We start from the raw sequence: 9,585 nt of genomic DNA on the forward strand, positions 1-9,585 counted from the left end.
TTCGTGTCTGTCTTCTCCGGTGACTAGCGGCTGCTTCTTTTTCAGTGTTGTGCTTTCACGTCTCCTAGGCCGCATTTACGTTCACGTTTGTACGTTTCACGTAGCGGTATGAAGTTAAAACGGTGTAGCTTCACTGCTTGTCTATATACGCATTAGCCAATGAACAAAAGCCAACTTTAATTCAGAGGTTTTTTCGGAGATGCGGCGCCTTTTGGTAAAGCTTTGAACGGAGGTTTTTTTTTTTTCCGGTACGTTCTGGGGGTAAAACCGGACTCGTCTCGTCACATTCCCCTCATGGTCCCTTCGGTGTTTAGATTTTTTTTTTTTTTTTTTTTTTAATCCTCCCTGCCTTGTAGCCTAAAGCATCTTCACTGTAACGAAAAAAACAAACAAACAAAAAAAAACAAACAGATGTTTGCTTTTGAAACAGATGATTGTAGTTTGCATTAATGCCTTTGGTGTGACGACGGAGTTATGGCTTTGAGTGCGAAGAGCGTAACCGAGTGGACTTGGACACACTACAAAAGGGGCGTGGCCTGATTGCATGTGTGGACGGATCACAGAGGATGGTGGTCTCTTTGTAAAATGCTGATATATGGGATAGGGGGAGGGGGAGGGGAGGGGGAGACATGGTGTTTGCCTAAAATACCGTTGTTTTCCTCTTATTTCTTTTGTCAAGATGAAGCAAAGTTTTTAATAAGGGGAGAGGGATTGGGTGTGGTGGCCCAGAGGTGCAACAGCCCCCCCAAAATTTTCCACTATAAGAAAAAAAAGAGAACGGCCCAAAAAATTATCCAGTATAAGAAAAAAAAAAAATCCACCTTTTCAATTAAGGGGGCGCTGTTTACCCGAAAGCTCTCTTGCTTTAAAATTAAGGCCACCACAAAAAATAAAAGCATAGGCTGAAAATTTTTAAGGCCTTCAGCTAATGTGGCTAATGTTAACAAAGTACCCATCAGAAGTGGAGTTCGGTGTGCTAAAAATGAAGTTATTCTAAAAATATATATATAGTGGATATCTTTTGGGCTGTTCTCTTTTTTTCTTACAGTGGATAATTTTTTGGGCTGTTCTCTTTTTTTCTTATACTGGATAATTTTTTGGGCTGTTCTCTTTTTTTCTTACAGTGGATAATTTTTTGGGCTGTTCTCTTTTTTTCTTATACTGGATCATTTTTTGGGCTGTTTTTTTTTTCTTATAGTGGATAATGTTTTGGGCTGTTGTCTTTTTTTGTTATAGTGGATAATTTTTTGGGCTGTTGCACCTTTTAGCTACTGTAATTTGGGGTTGGGGGGGGGGGTAGAAAGTGCATGAAGAACCGAACCAAGCATCATGTCCTACCTTTGGTGTTGTCGGCCTGGTCACTGTGGGAAACAGAACCGAACAGAACAGCCCGGTGGGTTCCGAAGGGCTGCACACGTTCCATTTCCAACATCCTCTTCATCTGTACATGGGCCTTTCTTTCTTTACCTTTCCTCCCTCCCTTCTTTCTCACGCTCTCACTTTCATCTAAATACATTTAGCTGCTTTTATCACAGTATTTTATCAGTTAGGTTCTTTTTTTTATTTGGTGAGTTTTTTTTATTATTCCATTGTACATGTTGTTAACTCTCGCTGTCCACCGTATGTAAAGTTCAAAGGTGAATTGTTTTTGTTCTAACTCATGGACGCCACTGTGTCTTTGTTACAGAGGGGCGGAGCTTGTGTCTGTGTTTGTGCCCGCCCCCCCCTCTGTTTCACATACACGTCAGCATAACAGCAATATCACACAGCCTCCTCATGTATTTATGTTAGAATTTTGTAAACAATAAAAGGAGAAAAAAAAGAAGCTCGTTGTGATTTTGTTTTTTGTTGGTTTGTTGTTCCTTCAGAAATACAGCTGTGGGAGAAAAAGGGTCACCTTCCTCAAAATGGGAGCATCATTTTTATTAATTAATTTATTTTTTATTAGTACTTTAATTTGAGAAAAGTGTCACCTTCTTCCTCAAAATGGGACATTTTCCATTTTTAATTAATTAATTAAATTAATTAATTATGAATTAATTTATTAATTTATTTTTGCTATATTAAATTGAGAAAAGTGTCTTTTTCCTCAAAATGGGGCATTTTTTAATTTATATTTATTTTTTTAAGACTTTAAATTATACATTTTCATAAAGTCATTTTTGAGGGGGGGGGTCATCTGCGCCCCCTGGTGATCAAACAAAAGACTATAGTATGTGTTCAAAAAAGTAAATTTTAAACAATTTTTTTTTTTTTTTAATTTCACTTAAAAACAGTTTTAAATCATCCCCAAGACAGCAACAAGTCATTTCTGAGGTATTTAAGTGTGTTTTAAGCAACTTTTGAGGGGGGTTATCAGTGCCCCACCAGTTGTAAAACATAAGAGTATAGAATTTGCTCCAAAAAATAAATTTTGGTCAAAATTTTTACTCAACTTAAAAACAGTTCAAAATCATCCCAAAGACATTAACAAGTTATTTATGTGGTATTTAAGTGGTTTTAGGTCACTTTTTTGGGGGGTTATCAGCCCCCCCCCCCCAGTGGTCAAGCATAAGGCTATAGCATGTGGTCCAAAAGATGAAATTTTGGTCAAAATTTTTTTATTTCACAAAAAAACCCCAAAACCTCTCAATCATTCCCAAGACATCAACAAGTCATTTCTGAGGTATTTAAGTGTGTTTTAAGTCACTTTTGAGGGGGGCCATCCGCGCCCACCTGGTGGTCAATTATAAGACTATAGTATTTGCTCCAACAAATTAATTTTTGGTCAAATTTTTTTTTATTTCAGAAAAAGTCGTAAATCAACTGTAAGACATCAAGAAGTCATTCATGGGGTATTTAAATGTGTTTTCAGCAGCTTTTGAGGGGGGTCATTAGCCCCCCCCCCCCCCCTGGTGGTCAAACATATGTGCTCCACATTAGTGAAATGTTGGTCAACATTTAATTTCTCTTAAAAATAGTTGTAAATCATCCCCAGGACATAAAAAAGTCATTTCTGAGGCATCTAAGGGTGTTTTAAGGCACTTTTGAGGGGGGTCATCAATGTCCCCCCAGTGGTAAAACATACAACTGTAGTATGTGCTCCAAAAAATGAAATATTGGTAGAAATGTTTTATTTCACTTTAGAATAGTTGTAAATCATCCTCAAGATATCAACAAGTCATTTCTGAGGTATTTAAGTGTGTTTAAGTCACTGTTGAGGGGGGTCATCAGCACCCTCCAGATGGTTAGGGTTAGGTTAGGGTTAGGGGTTAGGGATTAGGGGTTAGGGGTTAGGGTTAGGGGTTAGGGTTAGGGTTAGGGGTTAGGGTTAGGGTTGGGTTAGGGTTAGGGGTTAGGGGTTAGGGTTAGGGGGTTAGGGTTGGGGCTAGGGTTAGGGTTAGGGTTAGGGGTTAGGGTTAGGGTTAGGGTTAGGGGTTAGGGGTTAGGGGTTAGGGTTAGGTTAGGGTAGGGTTAGGGTTAGGAACAGGCAAGAAAACCACGATCGTCACTTTTAGGATCGTCACTTTTTCATTTTGAGGTATAAAGGAAGGTCATAGAGAAATGAAACCTGGACCTACCCCCCCTATTTCGGGGGCGGGTTAGGGTTAGGGTTAGGGTTAGGGTTAGGGGATTCTCTCTCGATAACTCTTCCCACAGAGGTTGGAAACCAATGTGGTTTGGTATGAAGAGTTAAAGGCAATGCACGGGCCAGCGATTATCACTCAGAAAAAGGCTCTTCGAGTCGGGTCGATGCTGTATCCTCTTTTTTGAAAGATGCGAAAGCATCCCAAAACCTAAATAAGACGCTGTATTCTCTGAGGGAGATATAATTCTATTTATTAGAATTATTAGGTTTAATGCGGTATCTGTTAGGCACTAACTATTGATTTCTCATCTATCTTTCTTTTTTCTAAGTATACCTATTATTTATATATGTCTTTATATGTCTAAGTCCTTATTTGAGTGTCTCACAGTCCTATCTTATCCATCATGAGAAGATCTTGAGAGTGATCTTACCATTTTAATAATAATCATAAAAAGAAAAAGAAGCAAATGAAGAAAAAGAAGCAGGTAACGAAGTGGGAGATATGAATACATCTATCCACCTCAACTGGCTACAATAAGCCTATCCTGCTCCTCCTCTCATCCGTCTTCCCCTCTTTTTTCTGGAATGTATTCGTCTTATTGAGATGGACAAATATAGAACCGTAAGTGCTCCAAACAAAGGTTTTAGCAACTGTGTTGTGCTTAAATTTGTATTAGCCTAATGTATTATTGGATTTTGTTTTGGAATTAATAAAAGAATAAAAATATATAAATTATATATATATATATATATATATATATATATATATATGTATAAAATTTTTTTATTATTATTTTTTTTCTATGTATTAGGTTGTGTTTAATTGTATTTAGTTCTAAAAGTATTCTAAAAAATTCTTTGCCTATATCCAACTGTTCCTTAATTAGGATTTATCTTACCCTAAACCTATTTAAATAATATTCTAGAGAACTAAAAATTAATATTCCTAATAAATCTTTTAAGGGGTCTCTTTTTGTGTGAAAACTTACCTTTTCTGGAAACATGTACCACACAATAAAAATCACCACATAGTAAAATTTCAGATATTATCATTTGTATATACCATTAATATTCAAAATATTCAGATTTATAATTGTAAAAAAAAACAAAAAAACAAAAAAAAAAAACGTGTGCATCACCTTTATTTGTATGAACCCACTTTTTTTTTTTCCTTTTTTGTTTGAATTTATTAAAAGTAATTCTCTTTTGTTCGTATCTTTTGTTATTATTTATTATTTTAGATTAATTGTGTTCTTTTATTGATAATTTGGGACACATCATCAGTAGTGGACCCTGAAATCATCGGATGTTTCGGCCATTATCACTAGACACCCTCATCCAAGGAAGGCCCTGCCAGGGGTGATCAGACCCCGGAGTGTGTCATTTTATAGTCAATTGTGTTTTATTTTGTAAGAGTTTCCATTGTCCTCATTGGTTCAATTGTTTGTGTTATTATATTTATATTTAATTGTGTAAGTCATTCTTTGTTTATTTCTGTGTTTCTGGGTTACTTATTGATGTTTGTGTTTTTAACTTACCACCTTCACACACTTCTCTTTGTTTTTGGATTGTACTGCCAGCTGTCGTTCTAATTTGGTTGTTTGGACCCTGAAGTTTCTTCTTTTTTTTCTTCTCCCTGGCTCTCTCGGCTGTTTAAGAGATCTATAAATGAAAGAAATTGTTGTACCCATTTCTTATTAAACGGTTTAAGTCTATCTGTGATATTCTCCAATTTTTAATTCGTTCTTTATTGCTATTATGTATTTATATTTATGTAAAATAAATCATGTTTGATCGTTCTTTTATTTCTCTTTATGTTTAGATTTAGGATTGTTACTCAAATATTTAACTTACCGTTTCTTTGGCTTGATCGTATTTTAAACCGTTATGTCCTTGCGCTGTTAATTTGCGATGGTCCCTTCCCTGAAATGCTCTTTTTTTTATTTTTTTCGTTTCGTTGATGGATCTAGGAATGAATGAAAATGTGTTTCTAGCTATCATCGTGCAGTTTTTTAGTCCGATAATCATATTTTATCAATAATTATCACTTTTACAAAGTCTGCTAAGATTTTTTTACCTGTCGTGTTCCGGGGGTTGGCTGATTATGGCCGGTTGGCGTCGCTAAGAAACGGTAATTATGGTAACTATAATGTCAAAATCTGGATTTTATTAATTTTTAAAAAAATTATATTTAATTCTAAAAGATTAATAGATAAATAATATTGACTCCTAACAGGTATCAATGAATTTATTTATTTATTTATTTATTTTTAATTCTGTATTTAATAATATGTGTAAAAATATATCTATTGCTATTATTAGTATATAAATAAATTCATTTCCTTTACTCCGTTTTCCTATTTTATCTCTCTCTATTCTTTAATCATGTGATCTAGTATCAATTTCCCGTTTACAAAGAGAAAATGGCCGACTTGTTAAGAGAGCGCACGTGCCGTTCGATTTGAAGAGGTTCTATTTAAGGTAAGTTCTTTGTTTGGGCCGTGAATAATAAGTTGGTTCGGTCTCTGTATTTGTGTATTAATAATTTTAATTGAATCGAGAATTTTTTGGGGCTATATTTTGAAGAAATTTAGAATTATAGTATTATTAATCTCCGTATATCCGTTATCCCTAATTTCCGTTCTTCCCCGGAAGTGACGTTCCTATAGCTAGTAAATAATGCCATAGGCTAAGGCTAATCTTCCCCGGTTAATGTGATCCGTTAAGAAATCTTATCTGAAATGTACAAAATACGTCCGTTCGTAGTTTTTCAAACTGTGTATTTATGATCGGTATTGTGTAACAGACGTCCTGTTTGGACCATATCTTATCCTAATGTAATACTTTGTTTTTCTGAAAAACATTATTGATTAAATTAGTATTAGCGGTCCATATTATCCGTAACTTCCGTTTAATACCGGAAATGACGTTCTTTCATTAGTAAACAATGCCGTATGCTAAAGCTAATTATGCTATTTATTCTTAATCTATAACTCCTTATTCTTCAATATTTATCATTGAATTGGTTCGTAATTTAGATTGTGTATTTCTACTTGGTGTTGAATCGGCAGTGTTTTAGACCCGTGTTTTATAAAGTATTTTGAATAAAAATATGTTTGATATTCGTGATCCTGTTGTCTGTTATTTCCATTTAATCCCGGAAATGACGTTCCTTTGAATCGTAAACAACCTAATATGCTAAAGCTAATTCCCTTTTTCATTTGGATTCATTAATAATCATTGTTTTCGCTATGAAAACTATATCGATTCGTATTTCTAAATTATGTATTAATGACCGGTATTAACATAACAAGTGTTTTGAATTCTTGTCTTAGAGGAAATCTAAATTGCTAATCTATTTGTTATTAAGTGGTATTCTTATCCTTAATTTCCGTTCGATCCCGGAAGTGACGTTATTGCGGTTTGTAAATAATATAGTAAGCTAATGCTAATTATGCTATCTATTCTCGGTTCGTTAAAACTTCGTTTTTATCTTGTAGTATTTAAGATGGTTCGTAATTTTGTATTATGTATCTATGCTCGGTGTTGAATAGAAAATATTTTTTGACTCGTGTTTCAAAGTAATTTTTTGGAAATAAGAATATACTTGGTATATAGTGATTCTATTATCTGTGACCTCCGTTCGACCCCGGAAGTGACGTTCTTTTAAATCGTACCCTATGTATTGAGCTAAAGCTAATCTCCTTCTTATTTTTTATTCCATTAACTATTCTTTTATTGAATGATTCTTTATAATTCAAGCTGACTTACAATGTTAATATATGTATTAGTAATCGGCATTCAGTAAATGCGTTTTAAGGTTGTGTTTTAAAGAGAATTAAGTTTAATACATAATTGATATTAGTGATCCTGTTATATGTTGCCTCCGTCCGTCACCGGAAGTGACGTTTGTTTACGTCCTATAACTCATAGTAAGTTATTTATTATCCACTTTTATTAATTGATTGCTATAAAAAATACTCTTTTTACTTCCGAATTGTCTAAGATGAAATATCTTGTTGTTATAAGTTGTATATTGATGTTTGAAATATTGTAAGATGGTGTTAGATTCCTGTCTTGTGGGGTTAGGATTAAGAATTAAAGAGAAAAGGGATAAATTAAATTTAGGGGTTTAGATTATGTTTTAGAGGGTCCGGGGGGGAGAGGGGGTTAGGGTTAGGGATCCGGGGGAGAAGGATCAGGTGGGGGGGGGGGGGGGGTAGGGGCAGGGTTAGGATTAGGAATTAAAAGGAAAAGAGAAAAGGTTAGGGGTTTGATTTAGGTTTAGAGGGTCCGGGGGGAGAGGGGGCTAGGGTTAGGGATCCGGGGGAGAAGGGTTAGGGTTAGGAACAGGGGTAATTGCCCCGATGACCCTGTTGAGGATGACCCCGTTTGATTTTGACGCCAAACGGAAGGTCATAGAGAAATGAAACCTGGACCTACCCTCCCTATTTCTGGGGCGGGCTTTCCATTGGTGCCACCCTCGTTCACGTGCGACTTCCGGTTCCGGAGATATAACCGGAAGTAATTTTATTTTGCTTATATCTCGGGAACGGTAGGTCGTAGAGACACGGGACCAAGACTGGCGTGTTCAGGGACCGCAAATTAGGTCAGACGGATCACACTCCCGAGTCTCTACGACCTTCGGTTCCCGAGATATTCCAAGTCAAAGTTCGCCATAGTAAAACAATGGGCGATCTGAAAATATGAAAATTTGACTGTGGACCCCAAAAATTACGATTTCAAAATGTGATAGGAGCACGTTTCATGCCATTTGGAGTCGATAGGACCCCACTTTGTGAGGTACTTTATGTGAAACTTGACTGTAATACCTACAACATCCAGCAGAGGGAGCTGTTGTAGTTAGACTGTAATACCTATAGAATCCAGCAGAGGGAGCTGTTTTAGTTAGACTGTAATACCTACAGAATCCAGCAGAGGGAGCTGTTGTAGTTAGACTGTAATACCTACAGAATCCAGCAGAGGGAGCTGTTGTAGTTAGACTGTAATACCTACAGAATCCAGCAGAGGGAGCTGTTGTACTTAGACTGTAATACCTACAGAATCCAGCAGAGGGAGCTGCTGTAGTTAAACTGTAATACCTACAGAATCCAGCAGAGGGAGCTGTTGTAGTTAGACTGTAATACCTACAGAGTCCAGCAGAGGGAGCTGTTGTAGTTAGAGTGTAATACCTATAGAATCCAGCAGAGGGAGCTGTTATGGTTAATTCCAGGCTTTAACTGGCTGTATCTCGGAAACGGAAGGTCGTAGACACATGTTATGTAGTATGACCTTACCCTAATTTGTCCACGCCCTTTTCATTGGTACTACCCACAAGTCTGTGCGACTTCCGGTTTCACAGATACAACAGGAAGTAACTTTGTTTTGGCTGTATCTTTGGAAAGGAAGGTCATAGAGACATGAAACCTGGACCTACCCCCCTATTTCAGGGCTGGGTTAGGGTTGGGTTAGGGTTAGGGAACAGGGATGATAACCACGATCGTCACTTAGGATCATCACTTTTTCATTTTGAGGTATAAAGGAAGGTCATAGAGAAATAGGGTTAGGGTTTAGGGTTAGGGTTAGGTTAGGAACAGGGATGATAACCACGATCGGGTTAGGGTTAGGGTTAGGGAACAGGGGTAATTACCCCGATGACCCCGTTGAGGATGACCCCGTTTTATTTTGAAGCCAAACGGAAGGTCATAGAGAAATGAAACCTGGACCTACCCCCCCTATTTCGGGGGCGGGCTTTTCATTGGTGCCACCCTCGTTCACGTGCGACTTCCGGTTCCGGAGATATAACCGGAAGTAATTTTATTTTGCTTATATCTCAGGGAACGGAAGGTCGTAGAGACACAGGACCAAGACTGGCGTGTTCAGCGACCCCAAATTAGGTCAGACGGATCACACTTCCGAGTCTCTACGACCTTCGGTTCGCGAGATATTCCAGGTCAAAGTTCGTCATAGAAAAACAATGGGCAATCTGAAAATATGAAAATTTGACTAAGTGTGGA

Source organism: Sphaeramia orbicularis, unplaced genomic scaffold (assembly GCF_902148855.1).
Source record: "Sphaeramia orbicularis unplaced genomic scaffold, fSphaOr1.1, whole genome shotgun sequence".
NCBI lineage: Eukaryota > Metazoa > Chordata > Actinopteri > Kurtiformes > Apogonidae > Sphaeramia > Sphaeramia orbicularis.